Below are 24260 nucleotides of genomic sequence, written 5' to 3'. Positions count from 1 at the left end.
AGTACAAGCATTTGTAGCTCTGCATTTCAGTTATTACTTTACGGAATAAAGAATAATTGCAGCAATCATAGAACACCAGTTCACCATTTACTGCTAATTGTATCTAGCATCACCCCTTTCTTAATTGGAAAAATAATCGCTTTGTTGCTTTCATTCTCCGAGTTCAATTGAATTCACTTGAGAATTCCTGGCTGCAAAGTTAATTCTGTGCTCTTTGTGTTCCCAGTTCTCGTAGCTGAGTGCCAATTATGATTTGAAGTATTTAAAGTGGCTGCTGTAGTTAAAGTAAGCCGTTTCTTGAAGATAAGTTGTATTTTGTCTTAATGAACTGAAAATTTCTGTTTATCAGGACATATTTCTTTCACAGTAATTTAATCCCAACAAAAATATTTGCGCATAAGCTGTGTGCAAATACACGAAAATATCTACAGAATTCATGCCTGCTTCGTTGTCAGTGTCGTGAGAAATAAGTTGTAACCTATTCTTCGATGAATTCGGTTTCCTCTCATGGACAAATCCATCTTTGGTTGCTATTTTGTTTGCAATCTCTGTGAGAAAATACACAAGTTCTTCCGAATACTTGAATGATTTGTTTCGAATAACACGAGACACAAATCCGGTAACTTAAAAAATTTATTAGACGTTCTAGATTCGAAATTTATTTAAGGACAGGTAGATTATTTTCAGTTTAAATCGTACACTTACCACAACCAATTTTACTAAAAAAATTATAGAGACATCAGTTTTGGTGAGTGCTATTCGATACTCATACAAAATTTAAAATTTCTTGCATTCTTTCCCGAATGAAACGTTCCGAACAGAAAACTGTAAAACAAAGATCACGAAGAAAGAAAATGAAGAAGTAACGTGTGTTGATGGAACGTATCTGCAACAATTTTGTACTGGTGATGATATTGTACTTCTGATAAACGTCAGCAAGTGATGAAAGAACTGAAAGCAGCAAGTTAACGAAGAGGCCAGGATATCTGTTTCAAAGGGACTAAAACAATTTATAAACATAATTTCAAAGTGATATATGTATTAATTTGTAATGTAGTCAGAGAAACAGTTAATGAGTCTTTGTACAGAGCAGTTGGATACGAACAAAAATAAAAGAAAAAGTGACAACGATGAGGTGAGGTTTTGCTAAACTAAATAATGTTTTCAAAAATGACGTTCGAATGTGTCTCTAAATAAATGATCAGAATCAGTATCTATTACCAGTTTTGATTTATGGCACTGAAACAAGCTCTTTACCTGCAGGAATCAATAAGATACATTGGTTTCACGTATATCAACGGAGAAATGAGTGTTGGGTATTACGGGGAAACACAGAAAAATTAACAAATGTGTCAGGAAAATGTGTTGACTGGAAAATGTAATTATGGATGTGCATGTATGTGTAGCCAAGGTAACGGATTTCCATAGTAGCCAAAGAAGTTCTTTATTGGGTTCCAAGACATTTGAAAAGATCAAGATGACAATCTAACAACTGGTGAGTCGATGATGTTCGCGTATGTGCAAAGCCCTCTTTCAACTTTGTAATCAGGGACCGAAACGTATGCTATATTACTTTGATTAATACGAGTATTTATCTGCAAATAAACATCATGTTAAAGTGATGCAGGATGTCAGAAACATCGCGCTTAAGCGATATGGGACGTCAAACAGTTTGGTACAGACAGTCACATGAAAGTTTGTTTAGTAGTAATATGTCACCCTGCCGTGGGGAGGGGGAGGGAGGGGGGGGGGGCGGCCGCTTAATACCCAGTGAACTAGAAGTCCTACAAGGAGGACGAAGGTAAGTATAGAATAATTTTCGGCGTAGGAGGCGGAGTCTGTTATGCAGTTAGTCCAGCCGTGAATACGAACAAGTCAGCTCTGAGAGCGGAAGGGGAACAGGAAGCAGCTCTCCCAACAGTCAACGGGCCGGAGAGACTTGCGTTGCGAAACGCTGCTGCCTTCCGGTACATGGTGTCGGTTCATCAAACGCTAGGAGAAGAAGTCCCCGAAGAAAATTTATTTGGTCTATCTGGTAGGGGGTTGCAGCAATGTAATAGTCCCACATTCTGCAAAGAAACACTGTATTACCCACCGTCCTACTAAAAAAGCCCCATCGATTTAGTAGAAGACAGTGTTACAAACTCAACGGATTGTGAATTCTCAGTTTGGAGTACGAAAGGTCCGCAAATAAAAATGTAAGATGATATGAATACTGTAGCAGAATTTCAAAACGACATGTAGCCTTTCCGAGACTTACGAGGAGAACACTGCAACTGCCATCGTCCGATTTCCTAGACACTTTGCTTAGTGGAAGAGATGTGAAAATTAAGCGAGCACGTGTCTCGTCTTATCCGTAGACACTCAACCGTTTCCGAAAAAAAGACGGTCAATGTTTTCGAGGTATTTTCCGGGTTCTTTACGTGTCGTGTACAGCGTGCTGTGTTCAGACGACATGGTAACACGGTGGATAGCGTGGCGGCCTATTAATTTTGCTCCCTGTGTTCAAAACCCGATTATTCCTTTTAGTTTTGTTTCTCGTTGTGTCTGCAATGTCTGCAGAGGATTAAAGTACGAATATTTTTCGGTGTATATTGATATAACGTTGTTCTTATTCTTCTACTAATTGTATGTCACATGAAATAATTAAAGAAAAGTTGTTGTTGTGGTCTTCAGTCCTGAGACTGGTTTGATGCAGAATGCATGCCCTCGGGAAAAATTACGGCCGTAGTTTCCCCTTGCTGTCAGCCGTTCGCAGTACCAGAACAGCAAGCCGTTTTGGTTAGTGTTACAAGGCCAGATCGGTCACTCATCCAGACTGTTGCCCTTGCAACTACTGAAATGGCTGCTGCCCCTTTCAGGAACCACACGTTTGTCTGGCCTCTCAACAGATACCCCTCCGTTGCGGTTGCACCTACGGTACGGCTATCTGTATCGCTGAGGCACACAAGCCTCCCCACCAACGGCAAGGTCCATGGTTCAAGTAAGAAAATTATTTCAAATTTTTTCGGTGAATTTTCTGTTGTGTATCTTGATTCATAATCAACTGCAAGCCCCTGTCTTCGAAAAAGTGACTTGTTATGCATGGTTTGGCGGGAAGCTATTCCCAAAGCACGAAAAATCCAACAATGCTAACGACGTTTCTTACCCGATTGAGACTCATGAGAAGAAATGTCACTGTGGCAAACCTGCCACCATCGTCCTATGCTCGTGGTTCTGACAATATCTGTGTTTCGATGGTTTCTACGATCGATGTCACCCAAGGGAGTGTACCAAATCTTCCTGTTGAAAAAATTATGTGAACAAAATCTAAGAATATCAGATTTGAAGTGAGAATGAAATATCAGAATAGGAGAATATAAAAATGTTGAGTCCCCTCAATATACCGTAGACAGATATATTACACAACAACTGTGTGACACTTATTGCGAAATCCATATGAAATTTTACAATTAATGTAACGCCCTTTTAGCCCCGAATTGAGTAAGAAACATTCTTGTAATAATCTTCTACGGATTCGGACAGATAAATGAAAAAAATTAAAAATTAAATGAAATTAAATTAATAAAACAAAATCTGGTTTCGAACATGGGGCACAAAATTAAGTCACGATGCTTACCACTTAGCCTCCGTCTCGTGTGAGCACAGGACTCGGGAAGAAGGTACATAAAGTTCTTAGAAATACTTCTGAGACTCTGGCCGTCGTTTCTCCCGAATTGGTCGAGTACCTACGGATAAGCCAAGCCACGTTCGTCTATTTTGACTCCTCCAATGATTGAAGTTCCTGGGAAATCGTGTGATGAAAAATGCTGTGTTCTCCTCGTGAGTGGAAGGGGAAAAGTAGCGAAAATTTGGACCATTACGTCAAGAAATACAAGAAAATTAATGCTAGTGTTTCTATATTTATGATGAATAGTTACAGCATTGAAGATTGTGATGCAGTTGATGTGAGAAAATTATGAAAGTAGAGCTTTAAATAACGTTGCAGTAAGAGATTATAACTGGAGTGTATGCTCTATAAAATGATGGTAGAGTTAATAACAAGGTTTGGTATGAAGAGAAAGTAAGGCAAATATTGGACAATGTCAGTGGCAGAAAAAAGATAATTATTTTAATGCATCTTAATGGTAATGTTGAATCTACATTGATGCTCACAATTTTGGGACCATACAGAGGAAATGGTGTGATAATAATGGTGAAGACTTCCAGTCACTAAGGATTCGAAATGGTTATTTTAAACGCAAAGATGTACATAAATTTACGTTGATCCAGTTGATCCAGGCTCTGCTACAAAGAAAATCTATAATTGACTACATTATAAGTAGACAGAAATTATTTTCTTTTTTTTTTTTAATTTTGCGACGTGAGAGTGTATAGGGGTGCAGAATACGGTAACGACCATTATCTCCTGGAAAATAAAATATTTTTCCCTCGTTTATAAAATCTTTCATAAAGCATGCTGAATGCACTGATGAAGGAGTATGAGAAGTGAAGTGCAATGTTTAAAGTTTAAAGAATGAATGAACAGTATCCTGGTACAAACTTAAATTTAATTTGAAACCGAGTAATGTAAGAAATTCTTCTGGAAATAGTGCTTATCAAGATTTTGTTATATGTAGAGGAAGAGCAGTTAAGGAAGTTACACTAACACATTTACAATTACGTTAAAATATTAAGTGCTTTAGTCGTGCCAATTCATGTGCAGCTTTTGATCTGTTTGAATCGCCGAAGTTGGGTTGTGTTCGTCCAAAAGAAAATGTCCACTCACTTTGTAGTGACTTTCTCCTTCTGCAGTCCGGTCCGCACACCTTCCCTGTTAAAAACAAATGAAGTTTCTTCAGCTGGAAAAGTGCAGTAGAACCAGTAGCATTAAACGAATCCAACGGATGCAAGAAATATTTTTCAGTATCAGGTTAAATGAACGACTAATTGAAAGGTAGTTAATGAGTGAAAACTTCGATATATTGATACTTGTTTGATACAACAACACTGCCAACCTTAGCTAATCTTAAGTTCTAGTTTCAACACTCATAGTGCACAGCTTATAGTATTCGAAACAAACCTATTACCAGAAACGATTACAAAACGGTTTGTCTGTTACAGAACGGTCGCTCAAATATTACACAATTTTTACCATTACTAATGATCGGTTAGCCATCATGCTTTATGTAACCATTAAGCTGATTTTGGTTTTAAAAAGTCATAGTTTACACATTGAAATTGGAATTTCACATATTAGTTTCTCTCACACGTTCATATCCACTTTCCAGCATCCCATGGGCAAGTTTTATTGATTATTCTGCAAAATTATCACATGTGTTTAGAGGTCCATACAACCGCATGTGAACATGAGGACGGCCGATCTCCGAACTGAACTTTTCACTTCACAGAGAAATTCTTTAACCCACAAAATATACATCACAGCCAATCTCACATTAGTATTAAACCTCCAATACCGTGTTTTACCATTGACCAATCACAACTTAACAGCTTTTATGAACAATTAACCAAGTGAACAAATGTAGAAGCTCCACAAGTTTCAAAACAACACCCTCTTTAAATAACAGAATTATCGTTAAAACGTTTCTTGTTTCCGCAGTCTCATAAACTGGCTAGTAGCTAGCATTTTATAGTTTCCCCATGAGTTGGGCTGGCAATCGTCGAAAGAAAGGCGTTTATCGTGGCGACGGAATCTTTTCACGAAATTCCAATCACTAACTTTCTCCTCCGAATGCGAAAATATTTTGTTGACAACGACCTCCATAGGGATGAACGATCACTAAGAAAAAATAAGGGAAATCAGAACTCGTACGGAGAGATATAGATGTTCATTCTCTCTGCGCGCTATACGAGATTGAAATAATAGAGAATTGTGAAGGTAGTTCGATGAACCCTCTGCCAGGCACTTAAATGTGATTTGCAGATACCCATCTAGATGTAAATGATTCGCTCACTCTGTATACAGTTCTCACACCACCGTGTACTCAGGTAATAGACAAAAAATATTAATTAATTACGTTACTTATACATGATAATAGACAAATTAAATTAACAATATTTAATGAAAGTAATGATAATCACCACAGGTCAGTTTTATTTCCTAAATACGTTTTTACTGCGTGTTATTTCATAGTCTGTAAGATGCTGACACCTTCCGGCCACAGGCGCAACTACTTGCAAATAGCTACTAGACGAGAGTGCTCCTGTCGTGCGACAGCACGACTCATTACATTGTATCTGTCTGCTCGCTTACGTCTATTACTTAAGTAAGCTCGATGGAAGGCTCTACGCCTGATTTTCTTGTATCTAGATAGAAGACTAAAAGGAAATAGCAAACTAAATCAGTAATTAAATAAATAAATAACAGCCAAAGAAGATTCACTAGTAGAAACTGTAGAGGGCAAAAACTGTAGGGGACGACAGAGATTGGAACACATACAGCAACTAATTGATGACACAGGATGCAAGTGCTACTCTGATATGAAGAGAAATTCATGGGTGCCCCATGAAATCAGACAGAAGACTGATGACTCATGTCAAGGTCGTCTTTACTGATCTTAAGAAAGTCTACTAAAGCATTCCCCCTGTAAACTGTGGGCAGCAGTATTAGGGAGTTGAATGAGTTGTTAAGACTTTCAAGATGTTATAGGTTTATACAATAGAGGCCCACTTTGTAGAGCTGAAGTAGGTACAGATACAGAGGTGGAGTTTCCAGTGACCATAGGGCTATGACAACGATTTGCAATAGCACCGGAAGTATTTAAATTATACTGGATTCCGCCTTCAGGTTATAAAAACGTTCCTTTAGTAATAAGAGTTATCTATAAATGATACAGTGTATAACATACTTTTCTGATGATGGCCAAGGCACCTTTGCGGAGAGGGAGAAGGACATTGGTTGAAAGTTGCTCAAATATTATAACAAATGAGGTCTCTTTCTCCTTTTCCTTCTTCTTCTTCTTCTTCTTCTTCTTCTTCTTCTTCTTCTGCCAGTCCTGTATTATGCTTATTAGCCTGTTCTGGGGTATACAGGCAATAAGACTTAATCCTAGATGGGCAGAAGAAGAATTGAAACAATTAAGTTACAGGAAACGGCGTGTAAGGTTACTGGAAGAGCACCTCAGAACTTAGTGTTGGATTTTGGGTTCGAAGGTTTGTGCATACTTACAAATATTTAGGAGTAATCGGTTACAAAGACACATCCAGTAAATACGACATTAACAACTGTATTTTCTAAGGGAGAGAAGCATCGAAACAATTAAATGGAGTTTTCTGGAACACATATATTAGATTTGAAACGAAGATTAGGGTGTTTAAAAACATATTGGGAAGTGTAGCAAGTATTAAAGGAGATAAATGGAAATTAACCGGAAGAACTACGAGAAACTTGTTGTCGTTCCTGATGGAATTTTGAAGGTGTTGTTGTAGGCTGACGTTGAGGTATTAATATAAAAATTAAAACATGTGTAAAGTAACGAACTTGGGAAGCGCTCTGATCTGCACAATCGAAGAAAAACCACCGGGATGGTTTGGGTGAGGGCAGAAGCCCTGAAAAGAAAACTGGATGGATTCCAGCTAGAAGAAAAGGACGCCCGGAAAAATCATGGGAAGAGGGAGTTTGAAGGTATGTGACACAGCGTAATTTGCTGCTAGATGATTCGTAAGGTAGGCAACTTTGGATCCTGGGTGATAAACAGCTACAATTTCGTATCAAATCGCAATAAAAAAATAAGTAAAACAGCCTCATTGGCACACTAAATACTTTACCTATTTCCTACATTCCTCACAAATTCGTTTCAGCTAACATAACCATTACAGCTCTTACATGGCCGGCATTATATTAGGACAGTTTTGGATCTGAATAACTTTAGTTATTTATTTACTTCGAAACACAATTTAATTACTTGCATCAACCCCAAGGCAATGAAACTATTATAAATAGTGATTCCTTGTCAAAAGAACTCTTTTTCTGCAAGGGCACCGATACATTTGTAATTTATTTGTGTCTGAAACAGGCCATCAGCAGCAGGTATTTTTATTATAACATGATTGATAAACGCTCGAATGAGCTGTATTTAATTCAAATAATTTTTCTACTTCCATAATAAATTCCACAACATGAAGGAAAGTGGGAGTAATACTATGAGGAAGGGTATTCTTCCCCTTGAGGTAACTTCCAAATTCTGCTTGATACAAAGGTGTTGTGTAAGAGCGCTGACGAAAAACAAAAGAGCATGTGTGTGGTGTACCTCCAATCATTCAAGGGCATCTCCAAATATTCACTGCATCTTTAAGGAGAAATATGGGTAAATATTTATCCGTTTATGCTTTAAAGCAGAAACAAAGTTATCCCACACTCCCATTAGAACTTCAGCGATGTACCTTCTCCTCGACCCCCCCCCCCCCCCCCCCCCCCCCACCCCCTTCCCACCCCCATTGGACACTCAGCACGTATTTCAAACTTCCAACGCACCAAATCCCCGAAAAACCAAATTTCCACAATTTTTTGAACATACATTGAACATAATTTCTAATGTACTAATTGTTTATTAAAAGATGTATGTTTGAAAATTATGATAGGCTGTATTGGTAAAAATACTGTATACAATATATTATGTATAACACAAAATGTTAGATCATGATACCGTCAGATTCATTCACTACGATGAACACAAGCGACAATGTACACATTGAAGGATGGTGATTGTCTTTGTGAGAATCGATTATTTTGCTCATAACTGAGTTGCACGAACAAATGTACTTTAAAAATGCTTATCTCTCTTCCAACTTAATGAACTGCCGAGCACATATAAATGTTAACTGTCGGTTTTAAGACTTTCAAACAGTTTATTACGTTGTAGTGTTCTTGTTAAAACTGTGAATTCGCGATGGTCATTGCTAAAACCTGATGGACTGTAATTTCACGATCAGTGAATCAGGGTGAATTTTGTACTATTTCAAAATTATTTACGAAATGCCGATAACGGAACTGGATGTGTGTGTGTGTGTGTGTGTGTGTGTGTGTGTGTGTGTGTGTGTGTATGTGTGTGTGTGTCTGTGGTGTTACTCTGGTGCATTTACGAAACTGAATCTATACAGTAATGAAATCGTACGACTAACATGTGGGAAGAGGAATGCGACGGTGGATAATATTTTTGTCTCGAGAATCATCCTCTAACCAAGAGGATGTATCCAGAGCAGTTTTATAAGTGATGGAGCTACATTAATTACGCAGCCAGCACCAACGGGCTGCCGCTGACGTCATGTCATCTACAAAAGGAAAAGCTGCAGCGCCAAGAGCTCTCAGTCTGTAAAATCTGCAAAGACTTAACGCATTTCATACTCGTACAACAGTTCCAAATGCAATTTCTTTCTCTTTCGTGACAAAATTTTCAAAGTAATTGCTTTCCTTAAAAATAAAACTAATTTTAGTGAAGTGTGTTTCCATCTGTGTTTACATTGTTAATTCCACCATCAAGACTAATCAATAATGTTTGTTACCATCATATCTTTCTTTTGCTTTATCGCATGTATTGTAAAATATCCTTTGGAGGTAAGTGTTTTTAGTAATGTGTGCGGTGTTTTATCAAGTGAATTTACATATTTTGTTGTGGTATGCGGCATTCCGTGTAAGGTTCCAGTTGCCAGTTGCCGTATATTGTTTGAAGATTCGTTTCGATTTGGCTGGTATGCCTTCTGTCAGAGCCGGGGGGAGTTTAAAGTGACTTTTAGTCCATGTGTTAAATTTGAGTGTGTATTTTTTCTTCTTGTGTCAGTTTGGCTTAAAAATGGTTCAAATGACTCTGAGCACTATGGGACTTAACATCGGTGGTCATCAGTCCCCTAGAACTTAGAACTACTTAAACCTAACTAACCTAACGACATCACACACATCCATGCCCAAGGTAGGATTCGTGCCTGCGACTGTAGCGGTCACGCGGTTCCAAACTGAAGCGCCTAGAACCGCACGGCCACACCGGCCGGCTTGTGTCAGTTTATTTTATATTCTAAAGTGGCGAGTTTTTATTTTTGGAGTATTTGTAATTTGCATGGAACTGGCAGAGGCAAGTGATGAGAAAAGGTGGTGTGGAGAAGTTCGAGAAAGTATGTAGAATGACCGTGTTTTTTGTTAGATGATTGAGGTGACAGTGGACATATTTGTACCGTGATGGGTGAGTGTGTTTCGGACGAACCAGTACACGTCATTGACGATCCTATGAGCCCTGTTCTTTAGGATCTGAATCTTTTTTAAATATGTGTCTGCTGATATCCCCCAGACCTCACGACCGTATAAAGGAGAACCATCATCTTCCACCTGAGTAGTTTTGTCCTGCTGATCAGTCCATTATCTTTCAGTAATGGGTACAGATTATGAATACTACCGAATAGTCGATTACATGCATGCGTTACGTGGGAGTTGTTCAGGTGCTATGAATCAAATTTTATGCCATGATATTTTATGGTGTCACATCGCCCATCTGTAGAGATTTGGCAGTTGGGATGTCTCCTTCTGGTGGTGAACATGATTGCGTTACATTTGTCAGAATGTGCTTTAATTTTCCGAGTGTTGCACAACTGTATTGTCTCTGCCTGATGCCTTTGGAGATGCAGTGTGTTGTAAATAAGCTTTGGCTCGATAGAGTAAACTGCAGTATCATCGTCAAATAGGTAATTGCCTGATGTGATGTCTCCAAGTGCCATTGGTGGATATATTGTAATGGCCCCAAGATCGAGCCTTCCGGAACTCCAGCTTCAGTTTCCTTGAAACAACTGTTACATCTATCTATGATGGAAGGCAGGATTCTTATGATATGTACAGAACACTCATATCGTTGGAGATTATATATGAGTCCGTCATGTGAGACGTGGTCGAAGACTTTTTCTATATCAAGAGAGATGCAACCGTGCTGGCCTTGCATTAAATATTTGCTTAACTGCAGGGGTGGCTTTCGATGTGGAGCAATGTCCAGCACAAAAGCCACACTGCTCGGGAATGGTGATATTTTGCTCAGTAAGGAACGCTTGGAGTTACTTAAGGTATAACCATTCTAAGAATTTTCCTTCGAAACTTAGGAGTAAGGTGGGACAATAATTTTGCGGCACGTCTGCAGTGTCGTTGTCGTTGCATACGACGTGCTACGTAAACTGGAACTCTAGCGAGTTGGACATAACTTCTCCATTCCCTGTTGGAGAGAGATGGTTGCGTATACGAGGTCGTTTCCTCCATGTAGAGATTATAGACTTCTAGGTTTTTTCCTTCCGGATTTAACAATCCACCAGAATTTCCTGTGGATTGTTCTGCGTCGCTCATACGGTTTCGTCCCAGCGTGAACTCCTGTATTCCACTAGTTTGACTCTAATATCTTCCGCAAAGCTGTTGGTTATTCACCAATCGAATAACCCTTCCTGAAACTCCTCTTTTTACTAACAAGTACGAGGAGTTCATCTGGCACGTCCTGTTGTCTTCTCTCGTAGCAAGTTTCTGCTACTAACTGTTGGATGCACTTGTCGTTTAACTCAGTGAATTGTATCATTGCGTTGTCTACTTGACGGATGTCACTGAGTTGCGGGACCTTCTGTGTGTGCAGTCCTACACGTTCCATATGTCGTTTCCATCCGGTATGATAGGTGAAGTAAGTCGTACTGTCTCTGACGTGTCCGGTACTGGCCAGCTCGAAATTCAGAGGATCGTGGTTTGAGTCGTTTTATAGCAGTGGGGTTTAATGCCCAGGGGTAGTATCTTAACAGATAGATATCCAAGATACCTGGGCCGTATTGTGAGACCTAAGAATAATGGGTAGGCTCTTCTAGAGCTACTATACTAATATCAGTTTTCCCCTGTAGCTAGTTCCGTAGGAATCATCCTCTGGCGTTCTCTGCTCTGCGTCCCCGCAACCTGCCTTTTGAGTTAGTTTCTACCAATAACGTGTCGTTGACTTATACCTATAATTACGTCCTAAGTTTCTTACCAGACAAATTGTCGGTTGCTACTAAATGTACACTGAATTCAAACGGTTCAAATGGCTCTGAGCACTATGCGACTTAGCTTCTGAGGTCATCAGTCGCCTAGAACTTAGAACTAATTAAACCTAACTAACCTAAGGACATCACACACATCCATGCCCGAGGCAGGATTCGAACCTGCGACCGTAGCGGTCGCTCGGCTCTAGACTGTAGTGCCTAGAACCGCACGGCCACTCCTGCCGGCTACACTGAATTAATCTGTGCGTAGTTCAATGCCCTTTGCTTCTACTGGAGGGGGCAAAATGGGGCATAATGATCAACCACTGTGCTACTTATTTTTCAAAAAATGTTCAAATGTGTGTGAAGTCTTATGGGACTTAACTGCTAAGGTCATCAGTCCCTAAGCTTACACACTACTTAACCTAAATTATCCAATGGACAAACACACACACCCATGTCCGAGGGAGGACTCGAACCTCCGCCGGGACCAGCCGCACAGTCCATGACTGCAGCGCCTAGACCGCTCGGCTAATGCCACGCGGCACTACCTATTTTTAACTAGTAGCAATGTTCCACCGAGTGGGCGATCTGTCCCGTCATTTCTTTTATGCGTAGTTCCTAAAAGAAAGTCCTGTTGGATCCAGATATGTCTCAGTAATGATGACTACAGCCACTCTTTAATCATCGAGATATAATGTTAGGGAGTGTTTTGGTCGGAGATGCCATCAGCATTCCAGTTTACTATTACTTACTTGTCCAGGGCACTAGGGTCCATTTAAGAATGGATACCCGGAGCAGTTACCTTTAGTTTAATTAAATTATCGTTGTGGAATGGTCATATCACAGGTACTAACAAGTAGCACAATGTTTTATAGCTGTGTGAACTTGGCCGTCTGGTTGTTTTGTGCTGGCATGTTGCCTGCAAGCGGGTTCCAAGTCGGCAGGCGTGGCTGATGGCGGTACTGCTGCGGTCTGAGTAGTAACCGCGGCAGCTGTGGCAGTGGGCCAGAAGAGATGGATTGGGTGATGGAGGTAGCAGCGACAGGGTCTTGTGCCGTCCGCACCTACCGGGGGGTGATTTTGCAGCATGACAGGAAAATTTTCGGTGTTGAAACTAGGGTCAGGTTTTTGAGTTGCAGCTTCCGCTGTGCGATTTGTATTTGACCTCATCTGCTGGACCACGCATGCGAGTCTATGCGAAGGACACACGTTGCTGGTGTGGTACGTGGCTTTTGGCACAGATTGCGGAAGTAGTCACCCCCACATTTGACACAGCTGGATTTTTAACTATAACACAGCGAACCATGAATGGAACTCTGCCACCTGCAGCACAGTGTGAACCGTCGGACATTCTGTTACGACTCGATAGTGCATTTGATACGTTTTACATCGTAGATGGAGTCCTAGTTGGAAGCCCTGGTTATTGTTACACAGAACAGGTGTACTACAATGGATTAGGAATACCAGCGAACAAGTTGCAAAATAAAGGATAGTTGCCTTTGTTATGGTCTTGATTCCAGAGACTGGTTTGATGGAGCTCTCCATGTTACTCTATCCTGTGCAAGCTTCTCCATCTCCGGGTAACTACTGTAACATACATCCTTCAGAATTTGCGTACTGCATCCATCTCTTGTTCTCCCTCAACGATTTTTACCTCCTCGCTTCCCTCTGATACTGAATTGGTGATCCGTGATGCCTCTGAAGGTGTCCTATCAACCGATCTCTTCTTCTAATCAAGTTTTGCCACAAGCTCCTCTTCCCCAATTCTATTCATTACCCCTCATTAGTTACGTTATCTACCCATCTAATCTTCAGCATTCTTCTGTAGCACCACACTTCAAAAGCTTCTATTTGGGGATTGAATAACATCGGGGACAAGCTAAAACCCTGTCTCACTCCCTTCTCAACTACAGCTTCCCCTTCATGCCCCTCGACTCTTCTAACTGCCATCTCTTACCGAATTTACCCCGCCAAATTACTATTGCTGACAGTGTGGAAACTGTCCGCCTTTTTCTTTCTGAAGACGAGAGTTTCAGCAGCAAAAAACTATTTAGTACAGATCGCCATATTGCACTGACAGTTGAACCCTGCAAAAATGGCCTACAGATCATCAAATACATCCCACGCACTCACCGTGCCGCAGTGCAGCTCCGACGGAGGAAATTGCCAGCGTAAACGTGACCCAGGACTGCAGTCGCAGAAGCACGTGTCAGCCAGAGAGTGGCCAGCCAGCCGTGGACGACCCGTTACCCCAGGAGGATCTGAGTAGTAGGAGTTCGAACGCTGTTAGTATTCCCATCGCAGACACTCGTCGTATCGAATCTTCTCAAATTTCCGCAGAGTATGTACTTGACACATGCGGTCGCGAAGGCAACTCAGCAAAAACTGGGTGTAAGTTCACTATTTACCCATCCAGGGGGAACTGCGAGCCAAATCATCATAAGAGGAAATTTTTCTCTCTGAACCAGTGTACAAAGGATGGCATGATTCTTGCTGCCACGCTTTCTACGACAACCTCCAGGCTCACAAGAATATTGGGATCCAAACACATATTTATCAGTGTAACTACAAGTAGGATTGCTGCCACAGTCTGACACCGAGAAATGTTGTGGATATGTCTCCTCTTTATGACTGTGGTTCTGGTATGAAAGTACCTACACCGCACATAATTTTCCATGTAAAAGAATTTTTTTCATTACCATTACGCCTATCGATGTGCTGAATCTATACCACCAGACACTTACACTTACACCACGAGTACTGTTGTACAAAGGCTGGGTCGGTTCCCCTCTGGCACAAAGGCGTTTCTGTTTCTGGCCCCAACCTATTTGCTTACCTGCTTGCTTTCTACACACATCCCCAGACTCTGGAATCATATGAATGCATGTATTTTCACATGGTTTGCCAGAATATACACCATTCAAGCGATACTTATCGATATCATGCACTTAGCAGCGAGCTACCGATCGTTTGCGCAGCATAATTCCGAAAATATAGACTGGAAATTATTTCCCTGTGAAAGCCAAAGTTTAGCGAGATGGAGTATGCCGTAAAGCATTGAGTAACTAGAAACCTATACTGTCTGTGGAAACCTTTACATGGAAACTCGTAAAAATAGAGGAAACTGATATTTCCACCTGCGCATACCGAAGTCGGTGATGTAACAGATTCGAAATCATGCCTAAAACTTTCGAAGTTATATAAGTTGTTTCTCATGTCTAGATAATCTGCAATTGTGTCTTCCGCCTGTCTTTCACCGGCTTGATGCACACACCTTAATCGAAGTTCTCTCAACTAAATAAAGGCGCGAAATGTGTATAAGCGCCGCGCGGGATTAGCCGAGCGGTCTATGGCCCTGCAGTCATGGACTGTGCGGCTGATCGCCGCGGAGGTTTGAGTCCTCCCTCGGGCACGGGTTTGTGTGTTTGTCCTTAGGATAATTTAGGTTGAGTAGTGTGTAAGCTTAGGGAGTGATGACCTTAAGATTTCACACACATCTGAACATTTTTTTGTGTATAAGCAGACAACCACACAAATTACATGACAGGGAATAATGGTCCAGCGCAAACACAGATCCATATTGAAATTTTCAAACTTCCACACGATCATGAAAGCTATCCAACATATACTAAGTGTTAGTTCGCTATTCGTCTGTCTAGAGGACGACATAGTTAAGTCAGCTACATTCCTGCATCCCAACAGGCCTTTCCATTTCGACAGCTCTTACCGTTAGCCGGAAACGTGAATCATTCCTTCCACAGTCCACCACCAGCGTGCCACGTAACCCTAGACAAATTATCCAAGGAACCAGTCACAAACATATTTGGTCACCATACTTACAATTAAATGTTGCGATCGCGGTCACAATTGGACGACATTCGACTATGAACGAAGAATGACGAGGATTTTGCTACTGCATTGTGGTGCTTCTCTGTACAGATACTGCCGTCCAAAGCAGATTCGCACCCTTCAGGGCCCATTCACGTTTGTCACCCCACCGCTATCATCATTATTCTGTACCATCCAACAGAGAAAAATAACGAACTATAAAAGCTCCATTCACTTCATCTGATGGAGAACTCGAGGAGATTTTTACTGAAACTCTCTCCTCCCCTATAGCAAGAACAAATACCGCATGTGTGCCAGCACCGAGCACATGTGGCGATCCTATTAACTAAACTGGTATTGATTGACTGCACAGATCAGTTTACAGTTTCATCACCTGAACTGTAGGAGGATGACCGTATCCCACAGACTATACTGTAACTTGCAAGAGACGGTCCCTGCGACCCTGTCTCGTTGTATGAATCATATTTTTTCTGCTGTAACAGGCTTTGTGCACTGCCATACATTTGATTTTTCGTGCCATGACTTCGAGGTCTATGTGAGGTTCTAAACTGACATTAACACGTTGTGATCCATTGCTCTCACAGAGAACTAGATGTTACACAGTTACTGTTACTGTTACTGCAGCTACCATAACACACGCCACACACTTACAACATAAGGAACTTGGAAGAGTTGTCGGCATAGTGGAGCATTTCCAAACTGCAGTCCGAAGTTGATTGACGACCTCTACATTGAAACCCATCTGTCACAGTGATGGAATAGCTGATGGCTCTGCTTTCTGTTTCGACTAATTCCTCATATTGCAGTCATGTACACAATCACTGTCTCGGTGCTAGCCACCCTCAGAAGGTGTTGCCCTTCCACCAAAACTCTTTCCCCACCTCAAACAAAGTATGTCAATCAATCATTATGCGGTAGTGAACAGAATACGAGTGGACAGTTGGGATGAAAAAGATTTACTGTAATAATAAGCATCACAATTTATAGTGCAAACAATTATAGCAATTTCACAGTAATTTCGACTCTGGCCAATGATGCGACAGCATGTTTCCCAGTTTCAGTACCATCACTAAACTGCCCATTCTCTACTTTGCGAGTATCATTGGGAACGTAGATAGATGACTGTGCCGTATGTCCATTAATTGTTAATTCTCGAACAAATACATTATCAAAGTATATCAGACAGTGCTCTACATATTTCTAGCATCTCGAGCATAGTGCATAATTTACAACCTATCTCTCTGCAGATCGGAGTCATAGAGCATTCTCACAGTCTTAGGATAAAATTCGAGACTGAAAGACCCCCTCACACTGTCCGTGATCAACCCACCTTGCGCCGGCCGGAGTGGCCGAGCGGTTCTAGGCGCAGTTCTAAGTTCTTGGGGACTGATGACCACAACAGTTAAGTCCCATAGTGCTCAGAGCCATTTGAATTTGTACCCACCCTGCAGCACCGTTACCGATTTAATATGCAGCTGACAAGAAGTAGACCGCTACATTCTGTGTCTCGTGAATGAAAGGATGAGTTCTGGCCCATCCAAGTGCACAAGATTTCTCCACATGCGCCTGTGTCGAGGAGGTTAGCACCCCTTATCAGTGTTTAGTAACGGATTTGAAAATGTTTTACCAGCAGACGAATAAGAACAAGAAACAGGTGGTTTTTATGCAAGACGGAGCTCTAGACTGATGGAATTCGAAGTATTTTACATAAATCAACTGCTCTATTGTTTAAGTATTGTTCTAGTGTGTGGCATCAGTACCAGGAGGGTATTGGCAAGAGAGAACATAAACACGTGCATTCCTAAGGCTACATGGTTCTATACTTAAAACAGGCTTTAATGTTAGACTGCTTCAGTTTCTGACCTAGCAATCATGTAGAATGCAGTGCTGTTAATATCCCAGTGTAAGAAAATATATTTCCAGTGCATGACATACACCTTTCATGCGGGTTTCTCTACGATAAACTATGGAAGCAAACTCTAAAATGAAATACTACTCCCCTGAAACAGTGGCTCATGTGATACATGACAATATAGCTTTCCTGAGATTTATAGTGTCCAATGTTCACATCCGATCACGGTTCAGAAATAATACTATGCTGGCATCAGTTCTATATAAAATGATCGTTAGTAACGGAGAACATCTCTTACCCAGTGTATTCATTTTGTGTTACATGCGCGAAGGCCTGACAGAAGCGGTTCACAGTGCAAAGTGCGTACACCAGAGCTTGCAGAGGAGGCGTTAGCACTGCTGGAAAACACACCCTCAACAAACTCGCAGTTTTCCTCGGGAAATTGGTGTAAGCCATTGCACAATTTGACGTGTGTGGCGGGAACATGATTTGTACCTCTATCATCTTAAGAAGGTTCATGCTGTTAACCTAGACGATTTTCCACATTCAATTAAATTCTGCCAACGGTTTTTACAAAGGTGTGCCATTAAACTAAACTTTCTGAACTGTGTACTTTTCATGAATGAGGAATCCTTTACATCGGAAGGTATGTTCAACAGTCACAATCAACACATGTGGGCACAGCATAATCCACAGGCCACTTTTGTTATGCCGGGATGGTTCCTTTGAAAGGGCGCGGCCGACTTCCTTCCCCATCCTTCCCTAATCCCATGAGACCGATGACCTCGCTGTCTGGTCTCCTTCCCCAAACAACCTAACCCCCCCCCCCCCCCCCCCACTTTTGTTCATGGTCACCAAGATCACTTCACTGTCAACATTTGAGCTGGCTTGGTAGTCGATAATCTGGTTGGTTCATACATGTTACACCAGCGACTAAATGCAAATAGGTACTTAATCTTTTTATGGGAATCTCTCAAGATTTGTTTTAAATATTCTGCTCAATGCGAGACAGCGAATGTGGTACCAACACATACATACGTGGGACGTTTGAAAAGTGCGTACAAAAATAAAAACTGATCACGTGTATGAGGTAAAGCTTTATTATATTTTGACATAGTTTCCTTATACACTTCGTCCAACGCTGTTCTAATTTGTTGATCCCTTCTGAATAATAGGAATTGTCTTAGTCTACAAAATAGCTATTAGTTGCTGCAATCAGCTGCTCGTTTGAATAAAATCTTTGTAACACCAACCATTTCTTCAAATTGGGGAACAAATAGTGGTCCGACGGAGCCAAGTCCGGAGAATAGGGGGTGATGCGAAACGAGTTGGAATCCTATTTTCTTTGATTTTGTGACCACAACTGTTGAGGTGTGTGCTGGTGCATTTACCGTGATGGATAAGGACTTTTTTGCGGTCCAGTCACCGGCGTTTTTCTTGCAGCTCTGTTTTCAAACGGTCCAATAACGATGAATAATATTCACCCTTTTCCGGATAGTCGATGAGGATTATCCCTTGCGAATTCCAAAAGACAGTTGCCATAAACTTTCCGGTCGAAGGATTGGTCTTCGACTTTTTGGTGCAGATTCTCCCTTGGTGACCCATTGTTTAGAATGTTATTTGGTCTCAGGAGTATAGTAATGTATCCATATTTTGTCCACAGTGACGAAACGACGCTTAAAGTCCTGCGGATTCTTCCTGAACAGCCTCAAACCATCCTTGCAACACTTCACACGATTCCGTTTTTGGTCAAGCGTGAGCAATCGCAGAACCCATTTGATGGATAGCTTTCTCATGTCCAAATGTTTACGCAAAATATTAAGTACCCGTTCATTCGAGATGCCCACAGCACTAGCAATCTCATCCACCTTAACTCTTCTGTCATCCATCACCATATCATGGACTTGATCAATTATTTCTGGAGTCGTAACCTCCACAGGGTGTCCAGAACGTTCAGCGTCACTTGTGCCCATATGGCAACTCCGAACATTTTTAAACCACTTATAAACTGTTCTAACCGAAGGTGCAGAGTCACCGTAATGCTTATCAAGCTTCTCTTTAGTCTCCTGAGGCGTTTTGCCTTTCATAAAGTTATGTTTAATCACCACACGAAATTCTTTTTCATCCATTTTTTGACAATCACTCGACTTCCTTGATTCACACGAATAACAAACACAAAGAAATAGATCAATGTGGCTGAAACTTGGTATGCGTTCTTTCCTAAGGTGCTACTAACTAAACATGACCTCGATACGCGCCGGTGGTTCCATCTCTCGGACTTTGCACGGTCTTTTCAAACGCCCCTCGTATAATGCGAATGCATTTGGATGAAACCTCTGGTGAGAACTGGATAGGGCGGAATGGTCCGTTGGCATAACCAGCACATTCCCCTGATTCGATGCCCATTGATTTTTTCTTCTGGGGCCCCTGAAATTTGTTATCTATGGAACCCATTGGGACAGCGCACATTATGACATCCTCCGATACAATTTGCACTTTGCCAGGAGCCCTAGAGAGAGTGCGACAGTCACTCCAGGGTGGTTACATGACTTGCGTTAAAGTAGGAAGGTGTAATTCCGAACACTTTTTGTTGAAAATGTTGCCCTGCAAACCTGCTATCATGGCGGCTCGAATGGAATGTCCTATGCCTACCCTCTAGGCGGCAGGTGACGCCGTTCAGTGACGCCTAGCACATACGCTAAGAGATGTGGACATAGGTTGCTATGTGATATATGCTTGTTATGAGCCACTCAGCCAGCCCTCTCATTTTTTACTTTCATTTCAGATACACCATGTTTATCTATCTATCGCTTGCGCCGTTGTCCCGCATTGTGCACGGGGTTGACGTGGTTAATTCGGATTTAGCATGTTAATGTGAAGGGGTGGCCAGATGCCCTTCCTGTCTGCTTCTAACGTACATCATGGAAAAGTGCGGATGTGTTTCAAATGTCGGTGAGTCGTGTAACTGAGACGGGACGTGAGGACCAGCTCAGCATTCACCTAGAGCAGGGCTTAACAACTGGCCGGTTTTGAGCGCGAGTACTCGCGTCTGCTCAGGCACGTGCTCATGAGCAGCAGCAAGGTCGTGGAGTAGGGAGGGAGGGGAGGGAGGGGAAATGCGCGCGCACGTATGAATAGGACCGCAGCATGCCTATTGAATTCGCGCCGACTGTGTAACGTTTAAAGTACTACGATCAGCTCTAACAGTCACTTCGCTGGTTAAGAAACATGTGAAGTCGCCGTTGTGTAACCCCAACCATGCTTTCGCAGTTCAGCCCCCATTGGCAGGAATTGTATCTGTTTACAGAAAATGATGGTGTTGCAAAATGTTTAGTATGTCACAAAACGCTTAATTCTTTTAGGAAATTTAATTTGCAGCGACATTATATGTCGTACCACGCGAAAGACTACGGAAGTGGAAAATGTGATTGACCAGATCGTGCACATGAAGTTATTAAACTTGAAGCTATCCGAAGAAGATCTGGACGACGAAGAAAAATCAACTGAGGCAGCTCTCAGAGTGAGTTACAAAATTGCTTTGCTTTTAGCAAAATCCCTGCTCCCCATCACTGATGGCGATTTAATAAAAGAATGTTTGGTAGTTGCCGCGGAACATTTGTGTCCATCTCAAGTTGAACAGTTTCGGATTGTGCCATTATCTAACATGACCATTATGCGTCGCATACAGGACATGGCAGACGACGTCCAGAGCCGGCTTGCAAATATCCTTAAAGATTTTATGGCGTATTCTCTATCTCTGGACGAAAGTGTTGATATCACAGGAACCGCGCAGCTTATCATATTTATTAGAGGTGTTAATAGAGATCTTCAGGTGAGGGAGGAGCTCCTCTATGTAGTAGCCATGACGAACACTACAACCGGAGGTGATATTTTAAGTAGTGTTGAAGAAAGTGTTGAAAATATAGGATTGTCGTGGAATTCTTTAGTTTCAGTGTCTACAGACGGTGCACCAGCGATGACAGGGAAAAAATCAGGTTTCGCCGCGCTGTTGAAGCAGAAAATGCAAAAACTGACCGTGCCGAATGAAACAAGGGGCGTTCACTGGCTGATCCCCCAGGAAAACGTATGTGCAAAGAGTATCGCTCTAAAAAATGTGATGGATGTTGTTTTTCGTGCAACCAATTATATAAGGAAGCATGGGCTACAACACAGGCAATTTAAAAGCTTTCTTGAGTATGTAGAAAGCCTGCCATATTACAGCGAGGTCCCGCTGGCTTAGTCGTGGCGAATTATTAAATCGATTTTTTTGCCTATTCGATGAGATAAATATGTTCATGGAAATAAATAATATGCGTGTTCCTGAATTGAAAGAGCCTTCATGGAAGTGTGATCTCGCGTTCTTAGCAGCTTTAATTAGCCATCTGAATGCTTTGAACATTTTACTACAAGGTAAAGATCTGCTAATTACTCATTTCATAGATCGAATACGAGTTTTTAAAATGAAATTGACACTTTGGGTGAGTCAGCTGGAAACAGGAAATCTAGCTCATTTTCCTACATTATCATCCATGCAAGATGTTCACAAAGACTGTGAACGTTATTCAGATGCCCTTAAGGAAGAATCAACAGCATTAGACAGTGATTTTGATCTGTTCTCCTCTCCATATTCAGCGAATATTGAAGAGATTCGTCCTGAGCTGCAACTAGAAATTATTGACCTGCAGTGTGACAGAGAATATAGAGACAAATTTCAGAACAAGAAAAACATTTTGGAATTCTACAGAGGCTTCCCTCAGGATAGATTTCCTCGTTTGCACAAACTGGCGGCTACAATAATATCAATGATCGGTTCCACGTATGTTTGTGAACAACTGTTCTCTGCAATGAAATGTAACAAGACGCACCTGAGAAACGCATTGTCTGATCGAAATTTAAACTGCACGCTGCGCCTACAATGCATAAGAACAATTACTCCGAACATAGACGCAATTGTAAAGGGCAAAAAGTACAAGATAACTGAGAACCCCACACTTCAGTGACACCTTTTATTGTGTAACAGTTCACAAATTAATACGAATGTAGAGGCATAAACTAAGCAAATAAAATTATGTAGCACGTGTACATTCACCTTTATTTGTTTCATTTGTCGCAGTAATAATTCGTGAGTGATATCCCTGCAGGTGGCCGCGGATTTACATTGCCTGGCGGCAGCTGTTGTGTGCCCCACGTGACTCTCCCCACTCTCCGCTCTGGTCCGGTAGTGGGGGTAGCGTGCTCGCGCTGCTCCTTGCTCGCTCCTTGCTGCTCACAGCTTGCTCCGCGAGCACGTATGTTGTGAAGCCCTGACCTAGAGGGATGTGGAAAATCGCCTGAAAACCACATCCAGGCTGCCTGGCACACCGGCCCTCGTCGGTAATCCGGCGGGCGGGTTCGATCCGGAGCCGGTGCGCCTACCCGAGTCCAGGAAGCAGCGCATTAGCGCTTTCGGCTAACCTGGCGGGTTAATTTAGATGCACCCTGTATATGACATTAAATAAAAAACGTCGTGGCACCTTATCATACTGAGCATAAATGTGTGACATACAGAAGTAGCGTAATGTGACGTATGGCTGAAGAGTAAAGCCAATAGTCTTAGGTCGCCTCTGGTAGGTTGTGCTACTGCGTGTCCTGCATGCCCATGGCTGCAGTGAGTGGCATGTGTGATATCACAAGTAGGTATTCATTACTAAAATTAACATATTAACTAAAAAATTTAAAAGGAGAGAGGAAAGGAGGTTAACTGCGTGCCAGTGGAGTAATGTGGATAATAAAGTGCCCACAGGCTCAGGTAAACATGGAAAACTATTTACACTATCATAAAAACGCACGAGAAGCAATTGTGCCTGAATAAATAACCGTAACAAGTATCAACGTCAAAGTAGAAACGCTCCAAGGTAATATTATCAACGCATAGGACGCCCAATATTTATGTATTGTGCTGACCCCTGACATGAAGGCGAAGTGTTACAGCACACACTGTGATGGAGAAACCGCAAATATTAAAAGTCAGATCCAGATGAGTGAAAGATAAGGGAGCAGGGAGCAAAGGATGGTAGATCATCACTTCTGAAGCACGATAGCAATGGAGATACTTACGAAGACAGTGCTGCCAAAGCAGAGTTACTAAACACAGCCTTCCTGAATGCCTTCACAAAAGAAGACGAAGTAAATATTCCAGAATTCAAATCGAGAACAGCTGCCAATATGAGTAACGTAGAAGTAAATATCCTCGGAGTAGTGGAGCAACTTAAATCACTTAATAAAAGCAAGTCTTCTGGTCCAGACTGTATACCAGTTAGGTTCCTTTCGGAGTATGATGATAATTAGCTCCATACTTAACAATCATATACAAGCGTTCGCTCGACGAAAGATACTTAGCCAAAGACTGGAGAGTTGCACAGGTCACACAAATATTCAAGATAGGTAGTAGGAGTAATCCACTAACCTTTAGGCCCATATTGTTAAAGTCGATACGCAGCAGGATTTCAGAACATATATTGTTTTCGAATATTATGAATTACCTCGAAGGAAACGGTCTATTGACGCACAATCAACATGGGTTTAGAAAACATCGTTCCTATGAAACACAAATAGT

This window comes from Schistocerca piceifrons, chromosome 6 (genome assembly GCF_021461385.2).
Source record: "Schistocerca piceifrons isolate TAMUIC-IGC-003096 chromosome 6, iqSchPice1.1, whole genome shotgun sequence".
Lineage (NCBI taxonomy): Eukaryota > Metazoa > Arthropoda > Insecta > Orthoptera > Acrididae > Schistocerca > Schistocerca piceifrons.
Note: the sequence above shows the minus strand (reverse complement) of the source record.